Source organism: Manacus vitellinus, unplaced genomic scaffold (assembly GCF_001715985.3).
Source record: "Manacus vitellinus isolate BGI_N305 unplaced genomic scaffold, ASM171598v3 scaffold_49_pilon, whole genome shotgun sequence".
Lineage (NCBI taxonomy): Eukaryota > Metazoa > Chordata > Aves > Passeriformes > Pipridae > Manacus > Manacus vitellinus.
In genome coordinates, this window is record NW_021940603.1 from 1,920,164 (window position 1) to 1,935,173 (window position 15,010).

Genomic DNA, 15,010 nt, shown 5'->3' on the forward strand with positions numbered 1-15,010 from the left:
GGGATTGGGAAGCAAGTCTGAGCAGGAAGGGATCTGCCTGCCGAGGGCACATTCCTCCACCCAAAAAGCCACTGGGCAAAAAGTCTTGGGATGCTTTTGGGTAGCACCTACCTGTCCTCAGCTGGCCAGGGCCACATCACCACCAGGAGTTTCTGCTCCACACCACGCACCTCCACAACCGCTTGTGTGGTCAGGGTGGATCCCAAGAGAGGACAGGCAGCTTGAGGCAGGCACTGGGAAAGCACCCATGGGAGAGGAGCAAACATAGATTTTCCCTCAGACAGACTGCTGCTAGCTTGAGAGGACAGAATTCTCCACGTAATGGGAAATGCTGTTTCACCAGTCAAAGATGAAATGCTGAAAGAAAAAGGAACAACCAGGAGAGCAGGTTGCATGTTTTAGAACAAGAGCAGGTTCACTCCAGCACCAGTGTATCTCTGCCATTCCTAAACAGACATCCCAAATCCTTCCACAGCTGGAGTGTGAACCACAGTAAGGTGGACAATATTCACCTCCTCAAAGGTGAGATGTCCTTGTCCCAGATGTTTTTCAGAGCTTCAACAATACTCTTTTCAACCTTGTCACCTCTCCATAGGGAGGCAAAGGGCTGAGGACAAGCAAACTCTGGCTGCCTCAGGGCCACAAAACATCTGTGGCTGAATTGAGTCCCCAGACACCACACTGTTGCGTGGTGCTGGGCTGACCTGGCGGGGGTCAGCCATGCCAGGACACTGTGCTCACCACTGTTACATGTGAAATATAACAAATATGTTTTCACATATATCAGATATTAGTGAAAACCCCTCTCAATAAATATGTGAAGGCAATACATGCTCATTTTAAAGGCTGCTTCAGTAACTCAACAACAGTTTCTTTGGCCCACCATTTATATCCATATTTGTGTATGTATATATAGGTGTAAGTGCAAGTATGTTTGTACATACCTATGAAAATACACATAAAGAAGTATCTGTCACACAACTTGGGAAACAGAAAGATAAGGAGGCAGCAAAACACGAGGAGCCTAAAGCCAGTACACAAAATAATTGCTTCTCCAAGAGCCTCCTTACATTTTTCTACAATAAAGTCAACACCACCGAGGGCAGAAGAATCAGCCCAAAGCAGCAGTGAAAGCTACATAAGTAGAGCAGAGAGAAACAACCACAGACAGGGAAATAAAGTGCATAAGGCAAGGCAGCAAATTGCCCTGTATGTGCTGCCATCAGTCCTTCTGTGGCATATTTTGGTGCGTCTTGCTTCCCAGGTATTGTGAAAGAATCAGCTCAGTTCCTGCTGTGCCCCTCAGACACAGTGCAGAGACAGGGCAGACTACTCTTTGGGTTTCCAAAGAGTTACTGCACTCACAGGCAGGACAAAATGGCTTCAAGATCATGCAGCTTGTTTGCTGTGGAAAAGGGGCCTTGCCTTTTCTGAAGGAACACTTGACAGGTGAGAGAGCAGGAGAACCACCATTTTTAGCAAAAAGAAGGATAAAAATGCTAATTATTTCCATGCCTCCCTCTTTCTCTGGCCATCAGCTCCTCCCTAGCATCCCTCTCTCCCAGCTCCAATAAGGTTGCTTTGCCCTGGCCATTCCTAGAGACAGAGCACGGTGTGTGTACACTGAATGAAGGAGACGCTGCATTCCTCTGGCAGAGATAAGGAGCAGAGGAAGCAATACTTGCCCTGCATGTCTGTGCATGGTCCAGACCAAACAGCAACAGCACCAACTGGCAGCTCCTCAGCAGATGACTCCCAAACTGTTTGAATGCAAGTCAAGGTGGCAAAAGTGATCACCCAAAAGGCTTGCCTGCAGCCAGCCTGGGCACACCTCCAGGACACTGCAAGAGCCCAAGGCACAGCACTGTCCCAGGGCTCCCTGCACACCTGGGGACCTGGGTTTTACAGAGAGTTTGGCTTGGGGTGCTGAAATATCTGACTGTGGGGGGCTCTGAAGAGAACCCCCCAACCTAAAGATATGATGGAGTGTGGCCAAGTGAGCACAAGTCCACACACACATTCATACAGTTCCCTGATGAATGCTCTGCACCCCAAGATGGGAAGCCCACCACACATTCCTGCTTCTAGATGTGAGCAGGGATGAGCAATGCCTTACTCACAACACACTGAATGCTGGCTCAGGGAGCAAACACCCTTGTTCATCATATTCATGAGCCAGCAGTGACTGCACGGGAGATGCAGTGTATTGGCTGCCAATCAGTTGATATGCATCCAGCTCCTCTCACCTGCTCTTAACCAGTCTTGCTGGTGCAGCTGTACTGGCAAAACTCGCCACCACAGCAAAATCCACCAGTGGAATCCACACATCAGACAAGCAAGATCAGCTTTGTTTACCTAGTGCTTTTATACTCATATAACTGGTAGGGATTTTGCAGTGAAGCAGCATAATTAAAACCAAACAAAGAAACAAACCTTTGCCACTGATTTCCTGCAATGAGCAGCCATGAAAATGTGAGGTGTCTGGTCTGGGGTCCTCTGCAAAACAGGCACAGACTATTTAATGGCTGGTGAAAAACTCCCATCACCAGGGTGAAACACAGGTGAATTGCATCTGTGCTTTGGCTGGGGTAAGCAATCAAAAATACTGTAGGCAGCTGGAAATGAAGACAAGCAGAGGAGAGCTCTTAGCATGAGGTTTTGCCCACTGTTACTCTGAGACTGATGTATATGGCCTCTGGCCTGAAGACCCTCTGAGCTGTGGGATTTACATGTGCAGGAGTGTTTGGTGTCTAACAGCCAACTTAAAGACAGGAATTTCCCCCGTTTGCACCATTGCTTGAAATACCCCTTATGATACAAGGGCACAAGAATCACTCGAGATGAGAGTAGGAGCCCACCTAACCCATCTCTGATGGCCCAGGGAAAGAGCAAACATGGCAAGCACAGGGCTGCCACTCCATAGCACACTCTTATTTTACTTTTTTTTTCATGGTTTCCATTTGCAGATTGCCTAATATACAAATTGCCTGTATACTGAAGTCAGAATTACGCAGGGCCGAAACAATGAAGCTTAAGGGGAGTCGAATTTCAGAAAGCTGATGTTGAGGTTCCTATTTTAAGTCCAGTCAGATTTAGAGCTGCCAATCAAAGGGTCACATTTGCCTTCAAAGAGTGTTGTGCTGTGAGGGATTTCCTGATGCTAAGCGCCCTGGCTTAGCTGCCCATTGCTGCAGCAAGCAGAGACCAGTCACTCCAATGCATCAAATGCCCAGCAGCTCAGTGCTCTTGTCTGGGGGATAGAAAAAAATATTTGCCCTAATCTCATTTTCCAAGTGATGGTGCAGCCTCACAGTGAAGAAGATGCTTCTCCAGAAGATCCTCAGTCTGGGGTCCATCATCCACTTAGGGTGATGCAGCAATGGCCCTGATCTCTGCAGCAGCATCTCTCCTGAGGTGTTCCTCCACCTCTAGCAGCCCATCTGTGAGGATACCTGAAGTGGTGAGGGCCTGTATTTTGTTTCCATGGTCCCACTCTGTCCAGGGGATTTTTCTGATCAGCCAACACAGCTAACAGGGAGGAGATGGGTGAGTACCTGCATGGGTACCCCTGTGAAGAGGGGAGTTCTGCCTGGGGCAGCTGCAGAATCATCAGAGCAGCCAGGGCAGAGATCTCCCCCATGCTTCCTCTCTCCTCCCATCACCTTGCCAGAGATTTTACAGTTACTTTTATGAGTTTCCCCAAGGGAACAAAAAGATTAAGGCATGAGTAACAAAACCAAAGGCATGTGGAGTCTGGCTGTGGCGCAGGGGCCAGCTCAGGCTCTCACCTGCACTTGGGGGGCTGTTTTGATGCCTGAAGCATCTGGGAACTCCCATGTGGACTCCTGGGGACCATTTTCTCCAGGAATTTCACCACACCTTGCGCTCCCTCCATTGCAGATCTGACCCTGGACAGGAGCATATCTCACCTCATCTCCCCAGGGACTGCAAGCTTTTCCCAGCTCACACCAGCATTAGCTATTCATAAGGATGAAAAACATTTTCAGATTTGATTTTTGGCACCCCACTCCTTCCCTAGTCCAGGGGAATTTGGGATTCTGATCTGGTTCAAAGCCTGCACAACCAACCCCTTTACCAGAGCCATGACTGCCCAGCTGCCTACAACAACTCAGCCTGTGGGTGAATCCCACCTCTCTGGGTGGTATTTGTGTTACAGGAACAGAGAGCTGCAAAAGCAGAGGTGACATGTCTCTGGAGGAGACACAGCACAGGTAAGCCAGGGGAGAAAAATCTCCATGGTGGTCTCTTTGAAAGACCTCCTTTCACATGCAATTTTGGAAAGGTGGACCACCAAAGTTGCTTTGGGAGGCCAAAAATAATACACATACATCACACCTGTGAGAAAACTAGGCATAGGAATGACTCCCATCAACAAAGACTTCCCTGCACAGGTTGTACTCCACTTAGGAACAACCTCTTCTGAGTGACCCCACACCCAACCCCAGAGCACAGGAGTCAGAAATTCCAGATGCAGTTAGAACCTTCCAAGGTACTGACTGCAGGCAGCCCTTTCCATACTGGGATTGGAGAGACAAACCAGTCTGCAAAGCCCTACAGTCCAGTTCCCCACATCCACACGGATGGCCTGCCTGAGAGCCTCTGTGTGGGCAGGGTTTGCAACACCTCCCTGCTGGTATCCGAAATCAGAGTGCAGTGAGAGGCTCATCCACTGTGGTAACTGGTGGGGAACAATCTGCTGGGGAGGGCATTTCAGTGTGGTATGACAATCTATATTTATGGGAATACAATATCCACATGAATACGCTGAGGATGCTCCCAGCTGCCGGAAGCGTGGCAGCTCCTGCAATTACACTCGACATATGAGAGACAGGATGCCAGCCAACACCTGCCTTGTGTTTGTACAACACCACCATATAACAGCTGCTGCATGCCCCCTGCATCCCAGACCTCTTGGAAGGTGAATATATTGAGTATAGGATAACCCCAAATTCTAGGCATCTAGGGCGAGCACTCTGTGTCATTGCTGGGCTCTGAAAAGGACAGGCACATGCCCAGGGATTAGTACCAGGTTCCCTGGGAGGGAGCTATCAAAACACTGATACTCACAGGTATTTTCTTCTCTGAAAGCTGCATCTCTTCCTTCTTTCCTTAAAGTCACTTTGTTACTGCAAAAGCCTGGTGAAACCCTGAAATCACACTTGGATGAACTCTAAGAAACAAACCCACTGCTTAGCTGCAAACACTGACTGCAAGAGCATCCAGGGCCTCTGAAGCTGAGCAAAGCCAAATTCCAGCCCAGGTGAGCTGCTCTGAGGCAGTGTGGGCACACACTGCCCTGGCTGGTACCTGTACAGAGCAGGAGCTGCTATGGGCTGGTGGAGGAGCTGCATGCAGATATCATTCCAGTTTATGATCTGGAGAAAGGAGAATCAGTAATACAAGAGCAGAACAACCCTTTGGTGTCCTAAGAGAGAACACACAGTCCCACACTGCCATGTAGGACAGCTGGGCCCTGCCCTCAGCTCTGCACTGGCTTTCTCTGAAGTGCTGGTTCCCCTTGCCCATCTCCTGCACCCACCTCCCCACCTCTGCCTCTCACCTCTGTTCTTGTGCCACAATGTGTGAGGCAGGGAGGACTTTGCTCTCCTCAGAAGTGCAAGCAAGAGGTTATCTCACACAACCCCAAACAAAAGCTCACAAACTTTCCCCCGGGTGTTTTTAATTGCTGTTTGATTGGTTTCTCCCCCATTCTCCTTTTCACTCTGCATCAGGTGTGAGAGGCAATCGTGTTGCCCAGACCCTTTCCTGGCTTCAGATGATCAAGGGACCAGTTTTTATGTAGCACAGTTATACATTTAGACCAGTTTTTATGTAGCACAGTTATACATTTAGAGAGAAATGACCAAGGCTTGCCCTGAGCAGGCTAGATTCTGCCAAATTACAGCACACAGCACTTAATCCACACAAAGTCCTGCTAAATTTAGTGAACTAGACTCAGTGAAAAGCCAGGTAGAAGAAGATTGAGAAGTAAAACTGACAAAATACAGGGGACAACAGCTAATTTAAAGCCAGAACTCATGCATGAAGATTTCAAAAGGATCTTGCTGATTCCATCATGTACCTTTAGTGCAGTTTCAGGAGACATACTTCACCCAGAAAAAATGGGATGAACTGAAAGAAAAAAACTCCACGAAGTGATTCCCTGAAGGGTGAAACCATCAAGCACCCATGGACCTGCACCACAATGGCATGGGGTTCCCTGCTGTTGGAACCCCAGCTTTGCTGGCTCCCTGATGTTGCTGGTGGAGGCCTGACATGAGTGTGGCGAAGTGCCAAATGCTCCCACTTCAAAGCTGAACCAAGAAACCAGCTTGTCTGTTGGCTTTTATTGCGCTGCTATTACTTGTGTGGTGAATTCCAGGTAAGGATGTAACAGGCCGGCCAGGATTGCCTTGCTTATGATAAGGTTCAGGTACAATGTGTACCCCATAAAGAAGAAACCTGCGGAGTTTCATCCCGGAATTGCTGCTGAGTCATGAGGGTTTGCGTAGTGCAGACGCCAGGTGTGACGACACCTTTGGGGTTTGTCACCTCCTGGGAGAAGGTAGATTTGTGGCCCTGTACTAGAGATGGTAGGAATACACTAACCAAGTTCATTCCTGTTAATGGCTGCCTCAATAGCTGAAATCCTTGAGCGGGGTGTTTTTTGCAAGTAGGGTAAGTTGTGGAGCTTTGTCTTCCAGATGGAGCTCAGTAACTCAGCCTCTCCAAATCCACCCCCTCTCCACTGAGCCCAGAGTCTGGAAGAAAGAAAGGACAAGGGAAGGGGATATACACAAAGGAATATCATGGGCTGTGTCTAAAGAAGGAAAAGTACAGCAGGAATGTTCTCTGGTGGGTAGGGCAACAGAAAGGCTGGTCATTACTACACAGCTGTCTGCTGTGTGATTTCAGGGGAAGTCATGTAATTTCTCCACCTCATATTTCCAGTCTGTGGAACTGTTTATATGACAGTATTTGCAAACTAAAGAACAAAAGTCCCATGTATATCAGGCCTACTTAAGCCCAAGTAACCTGTGTGTGCCGTATTCAGCAAAAGGCTGTTTTCTTTGGCCACAACTCTTACATCTAAAGCCCTAAGGTGCATATTGATCTGTCAATCCTTGTAATGCTACATCTCTAAAGTGTACAGTGAAGCAGAGAACAGCATCCAAACACTGTAGAGAGCCAAAAACTCCTCCACATACATCAATAAACAGGTGGTCAGTGAGCAATCATGCAGCCTGACTGTGCAATTTTAGACTGCTGGTATGTCTCCATCAGACAGGGTCTGACATCCCTTGAGGATTTTCAACAGCAGAGGCAGGCCCTGGCTTAAAAAAAAATCAGTCACTAGCTCACAGAACCACTCATATTTGGCTCTGTGGTGGAGATAAAAGCTGAGATACATTTAGGCAGGTGTACATATCTGGAGCAATGTACACAGGGGAGACAATCAGACCCTTCCCTTCCTAAGACAGGCTGGGCATTGCTTGGATCTTTTAGGGCACTGATCCACAAATACCAACACTACTTGCACTGACATACCCTCAAAAGAGCTGCAAATATGTCTCTGCTTTGCTGGAGTGTCAGGCTGGGCAAAGGAGCAGAGAGTGTGGGGGATGCTTGAAGGCAGCCAGAAGTGTGTGCTTAAGCAGCTTAACCAAAACAGATCAATAGGCACTGAAATGGGAGGGTCCCCAGGGAGAACCATGAAGTAGGCAGGAACTCGCTGAAAGGAATGGAATGTGCAAATGAGCAGCTCTCACCAAGATATGATCTGAATCAACCTGAAGCAGCCCCAGCCAGATGCACCATCTGCTCAGAGCATTCCACAAGGACATCTCGGTTCATGGTGTCAAAACCAGCAGACAGATCAAGGAGTGTTAATACAGAACACACCCTTGAGCCAGCTGGCAGGGAGAGATCACAGAAGACCTTCAAAAGGGCTGCCTCAGAACCATGCTTCAGCCACACTGGAATTTATCAATGGCATTGTGTACACAGAGCTGCGACCGCCGCTGTAACGTCATGGCTCTCCTGGAAGAGGGGAAGGAATGGCAGGATGGACATCAGACAGCAGCTGACAAATCACCCAACAAAAGAGACAGGACAGAGCCATCCAGTTTTAGTGCTCTAACAAAACAATGCAGCAGTACAGAGGAGGATATAGTTTCACAAGTATCGTTGGTACACTTGCAAGCAGAAGGTCACTCAATCAGATCTCAAGGGTAGCAATGAATTGCCCCCAGGTCCCTCAGCTCTCTGCTCACCATTATTCCTCAGATGTCTGAGGTCCTGCAGACAGAAGAGCAGCACATCCCTACTCTTCACAATCCCAGCACATAGGGAAAGAACACAGACCAGGTGATTTTCTCTCTGTACCTCAGCTCCTCTGCATGCATCAGACACCAACATGATTGTCTGAGGTAAAGGGGGAAGCAGAAGGAGCTCTGTTACAAACCCAGTTCCTGAAGGATTTTGACAGGGGACAGGCATTAATGGGGAAGATGAGAATTATATCTCTTTTCTTTATGGGTTGGCTCTATCAGCAGCAACACAGGCAATGTCTGAAACAGGCAGCTCGGGATGCTGACTGGACAGCTTTACTTGTGTCTTAGAAGTAAGATGATTCAGTGCAAGAAAAACAAACAAGCAAACAAACAAACAAGCGCTGGAGGCCAACCAAGGGCTAATTAGCACTGTACAGCATTTGCCAGAAGAGCCCTCTGCTGAGCTACAGCTGCTCCTGGCAAAGGGAGCTGTCTGTCTGTCCAGCTTTTTTAGGGCAGCAGAGGGTCAAGAGGGCTCTTCTGGGAGTCCCCCTCACGTTGTCCCCCCTAGGACACCCTCCACAGCACCCTGCAGGGCCAAGTGCCCTTTCTTTTTTCCTCTCCCAAGATAAGGCTATGCTGGGAAAACACTTATGCTGGAGGAATGCAGTTCACTGGAGAACAATCCTCTTCTGGCAATCTGGATTTTAAGAAAGAAATTTGAAAATTTTACAGGTCTTCCCAGAAAAGTTGGAGTTTCATCAGCTGTCTGCAGTACAGCCAGGGGACACAGAGCCAGCTCAGTGCTACCGAGTACAGTGGTGCTCAACTGCATGACATCATCACGCTTGGCTTGTTCCCCTGATCTCATTCATGTGCAGAAATAAGGCAGGCAGGCCCTGGATACACAGTGTATTTACTGTGTTTGGGGTGCATTTTAAAAACCTGATTCCAACTGCATTAAAATTAAATAACTTAGCAGCAAGTCTATAAAAGGGACTGTATTTCAAGACATAGCAAAACAGGAAGTTGGTTCATACAATATTGCTGACAGTAAAATGCTGAACTTCATTCTGACTTCAGCAGTGATGACATATTTGTGATGATTAAGTTCAAGATCTGTGGATAACAGGATAGGGGTAAAATGCCAGGCTCCTTGGACTCCCTTTTTTGCTCTCTTCACCTCTTCTCCCCTAAGGAAACAATCCCACCACAAGCCTCAGTCAATCCTCCTCCAGTAATGTTTGACTTCCACAGATAAATTTAACAAAGGAACAAGGAAGAAAAAAACCACAAGGAAGTGAAGTTCATGTTAATTCTGTGAGTGTGGGCATCTGGGCCAAGGTGAGAGGTCCTGCAAGGCCGGTTCAACTTTTGTTGCAATGCAGAGTGAAACAGAATGGGCATGAAAGAGAGAGCTTCCAACCAGACAACACAAAGCCACAGGGAATCAAGCTTCATCGCTCCCAGAAAAGCTTGCTGGATGGCAAGCATGGAAGACTTCATTCTAGAGGCTCAGAGTGCATCACAGAAGAGATTAAAGATAGCTCCACGTCACCCCTCCTCTCTTTCACTGGCTACTTGTATTGCACAAGTGCTAAAGAGGCATGTTGTTACTGACCTAGGGTCTCCTGCACACAGCACTGCATGCACACACAAGGCTTTCTGCTGCTCCAGCAAACTTGAACTTGCTTCTATTTCAAAATCCATAGTGGGTGCAAATGAAATTCCAGCCACCTTGACCTGTTAGAACAGCTCCCTCCCCTTGCACCCACCTCCTGGTCATGGGGCAAATATGACTCCTCTCCACATCTATCCCCCTTCCTGAAACAATAATCTTTGTATTGAGATCATACTGCCCCAGTAATCTGGAGCAGACAGATTCCATCTAGATCTGGGTTACCCTGTCAAACAAAAAACACCAGGTATTTTGATGCAGAAATTCCCCTTGAAAACTCTGACAGCATGCTGGAAGTCTTTCCAGAATCAACAGACTGACTGAAATACTTGTTGGAACGAACCTGTGAAGATCTCTAGACCAAACCTCCTTGACCAAACCTCCTTGAAGCACAGCCACTGCCAGCAGTACATCAGGCTGACTGCAGCTTTATCAAACTGAGTCTCAAAAGCCACGCAGGAGGGAGATTCCCTCACCTCTCTGGGCAACCTGCCCCAGTGCTGCACCAACCCCATAAGAGGAAAGAGGGTTTCCCAATATCTGACCTGAACCTTGCAAGCTGCACTGTGTGACCCTTTGGTTTGTGATCTGTCACTGATGGGAAGAGCCTGACTCCAACTCTGTAACTGCACTTCCAGTAGTTGTAGGATGTTGTTAGATTCCCCTCAGCCTCCTCTTGACCAGGCTAAACAACCCCACTTCCCTCAGGTCTTGCTCATGTTGGTAATTCCCTACTGGACCCCCTACCTCCTCCCCTCACAACCCTTCTCACCCCAGGGTCCCTGAACTGAATGTTACTGCAGTTGTCAATGGCACAAATCCAGAGTCCTGTCCACAGTCCAGTACTCATGCAGCCTCATGCTGGGCAGTCTAACACAGGTAATTTCCATCCAGCAGGACCATGGAAGAGGTGTTGCAGTGAAATACTGAGCAATTCAGGGTGAAAAGAGAACTTTCAACAATTCGTAATAGAGAGCAGTTTGACTGTTGAGCATTGCTCCACCATCTAGTGGATGAGCTGCTCAGTGCAGAACACGGGTGCAGGTTGTCAACCCCACCCACACTGCTGCACAGGGATGGCCACCTGCTACAAGTACTGACTGATGTGTCTCCTGCCCTCCCCAGGGACTTGCCACATGGGGCACACACCACCATGGGGCCCCTCTAGTCTTGGGGGGGGGCCTCTGTCTGGAGAAGGAGCAGGAAACTCTGGTTTAGACCAGAAGCTTTCAAGATCACTTCCTCCTTCAGATGAATTCTGTGCAAATAACTTTATTGACACAACAAAGACACGGGCGGCACTAGAGTAAATCTCTCAATTGCCCTCCCCACGTGGGCCTGAACACAAACATTATAAAGCCTTTTCCTGGGACCCAACACAAACAGAATAAAAGCAGCCTTGGAGTCAGGACCTGAAACCACAGTTCCCCTCTCTTAACCCTTAGCCCAGAGCCCACATTCCCCTACCCTCCTTGCTTTCACAATCCCAAGAGGTGGATTTGCCTGGCCTGAAAGGAAAAATTGAAAGCAAGTCTCTTAGTTGATGTAGGGCTGGGGTTGCCAAGAGACTATGACAGCAAAGGCAGTACCTATCCTGATGGAAGCAGTGTTGCCCATGAGTGCTGTGCGTCCCAACCCTACAAGATGGGTCTAGATCCAGAATAGATGAGCACTTGTCTGAAGCCTTAAATCACCTCTAGGGATTAGAAGGGTTTCAGATACACCCACGCAATGTTTCCTGACAAATTCCAGGTGGCTTCTTGCTAAGCACATGGATTTTCTAGATCTCCCTTTCAAGAAACTTAACTCTCAGACACTATGTTTAGATGGTGGATGTTTATGTTCATTCTTGGAGCTCAACTTTTCTCCTTGCAACTCTTCTCTTCCATAAAAAGCCATAAGAAATAAATGAGTACACAAAACCAAAACCGTCATCATAATATAGAAACTTTACCTAGAAGAGAAAATCCTAGAAAACAGGAAGGGTTCTAGCAGAGCTGACTGTGGCAGCAGAGCTGTGGGGAGATGCTGAAGGAAACCACACGCTCTGGTACTCACAGGGCCTGCGAAACACAACCCTCATAACAGCCAACAGAAACTCAAGACAGCCTGTTCCACCAGCCCTTTGGACTACATTTATCACCAGAGTAGTTTTCCCAAAAAAACACCACATGTTTTTGACAGTATAGAATACTAAGGAATATCTAAGTATTAGCTGATTGAGGAAAAGCAGCAGAAGAGCACAACTAGAAACTCCACGCACTTGTCTGACCCAGCTCCAGAGAGTGTAAAGCTGTCCAGGAGAGACAGAAGGAAGAAAGGTGAGAAACCAAAGGTGTTCAGGATGCTACAACATGTGACACGCCCAGAACAGAGACTGTAATCACAGCATGTTCAGAAGTCAAAAGGCAGAAACACGTTCAGGAGTCATCTACCACTGCCACGTGTCGTCTCCTGCCCTCCCAGGCTGATTGCTCTTCACCAGAAGGACATCAGGGCCTGCAGTGGGGCACATGCACATCCCACTCAAACAGAAGGGCCCTTGTCTGAGGGAGGGCAGTGCCAGGACCAAGGGTCCTGCCTTTTTGCTTCATAAGTAACATCATCAGCGTCTCTGGGGACTCTCTCCTGGAGGATGCTGTGACCTGCTGATCCTCTGCCCAAGATCAGTACCAAGATCAACTCTTTTATATGGTTCCGAATCATGGTCATCTACTGCCATCACCTGCATCTCTTACCATCACCAGTACAGCTCGCAACCACAGAGGGTTACACAGGCTACATTGCTATTAAAATGATTAGGGCAAGGCTTTCACTTCCTACTTTTCTGCCACCTATCTATATTCAATTCCAAGGAAATACCCAGGAACAACCCTTTGTCCTGACCGCCCTTGCAGGATGTAACAAATATATCCAGAACATACTGAGCCTGGGCAGTAGCTGCAGGGGAGCCAAAACCAACCAAACAAACAAAACCATTCCAGCCCCTGTACCCACCCGGGGCTCGAGTACCTCTCAAGGCCCTGGCCAGGCTGATACCCCCAACCCCCAGAAGAAACCATTATCCACCCTGACCTTGTCCTCTCTCCACCGTGCTACCTCATACCTTCCCACGCACCGCTTACCTGTGACACTTCATGCAGGGCTGCCCCACCCACCCTCCTGCCCGCCCACCAGTCCAAAGGAACCCCACGGCCTGCCCACAGCCCACCCAGCACCCCTCCCCTCCCCCAAACCGGGCCAGCAAACCTCTGTGTGCTGGGTCAAACCCAGTATTTATGCAAAACACAAAATAGGGTACTGAGACTCTCAAGTAAAAGGGATTGGTCTCTCTGCCTGTAAAGTAGTTCTCATTTTGACTTAGAAAGACCAGTGTTTATCAAAACTGACCATAAAATATAATGCTGTCATTGCTAAAAAGGATCTCACAGACATCTCTGAGGGCATAGGTTTTTTTCCCACCTCCAGATATGCAGTTTGTAATGTGAATGCAAGCCTGTGAGAGACGGTGAAAGCGGGCATTTTCCGGAGCATTTCACAAAACACACAGGAGCAAAGTTCAGAGCCTGATTAAGTACATGTTACCCTGTGTCCTGTCAACAAACCTGGAGTGTCATTGCCAGAGGTACAGGCAGGTAGTTACCCTGGCCATGCACTGCACGTCAGAAGAAACATACTCTGAAGAGCACACACTTAAAACGATTTCAGCCTTAGTCAAGACTGTGTTTAAGGGATTCAGCACCTTCTCTGAAATAAATGTACTTTAACGAGGATGCCTGTAAGGCATTTAGGAACTAATATAAATATCTTGCAGAGAAGGACTAGTGATACATGCATCCCTGTTACAAAGATAGGATAAAGCCTATGATGAAGATGACAAGGATAACTTTCAGTTACCAAAAAATATTAGAGAAATCAAACACAAGAGGCTTCACTGGAAACATGACAAAACTGGTCCCTGAAGAACCACAGACAGATTATTTTTTTAATCCAACTGAAAAACAACTCTGTACTTGCTTCTGACAGTTATTCTCAGCTCCCTGAAATAAATTCTTTACACACAACGTGACTGGGCAATGGTCCCTCTAACCTCAAAGGCATGGGATCCTGTCACAGTCACTGACAGTGGACCATGGGCTAAGGGGTAGGAGCTGAAGCAGTTTGCAATGCTCTATGAGTTCAGGCAAATCTCTGCTGTATCCCAACAGACTGACAAGGTAATAAAGGTGGCACAGAGAGTTTTGTTGGGGGAAGCTCTGCAGTGCACGACACTCATTCATCACTCACCGGCAGGGAGACACCCCACTGTCCTCACTGCTTGCTCAGCACAGCCCCTCACCATTTGCTGCATTTGAAAGTCACCACCTTTGAAATGGCAGAAAGTTAAAGTACCTTTGAAATACCAGAAAGTCCAAGTACCTTTGAAATGGCAGAAAACAGGGCCCATTCTCTCACTCTAAAGGGACTCCAAGCCTTCACAGGCGGCAAAGGGGGTCTGGGGGCTCTTCTGTGAAAGGACATAAGACCCTTTTGAATGTACTCATTAGTGTTGTGGCTGGCAGAAACTGTTCTTCTGTGCCCCAGCTGATGAACACGAGTGCTGCTGCCAAGTCTGTTGATAAATAAAAAAAGATAGGAAAAGCCTTATGGTTTTTGAAAAGGGCAACAGGAAGTCAGTGCTCAAGGCAGCAAACACAATTTGCAGTAACAGACTGGAGTCCAAGAGCAGCTCAGTGGTGATATTCCACCCTATTTTCCTCTTAAACATCAGCTTTTAACAGCAGAGAAATCGATGGCACTAAAGGCAGCAAGGATCAAGCTGATGGGGAATGCTGCAAACTTCTCCAAACAGCCTTCCTCATTCGCTTCATTTATCACCTACAGCCTCAGCTCTTCTGGCTCCGGGCATGCTCCCCTCCTCCTCGGCCCGGCAAGCAGGACTAATTTTCATTAGCAACAAGGCAGGAGACTAATTGCAGTACAAGTTTCATTTGTGAAGGGACTCCAGGGAGAGGAGGAGGGGGAAGACAGCTCTTTG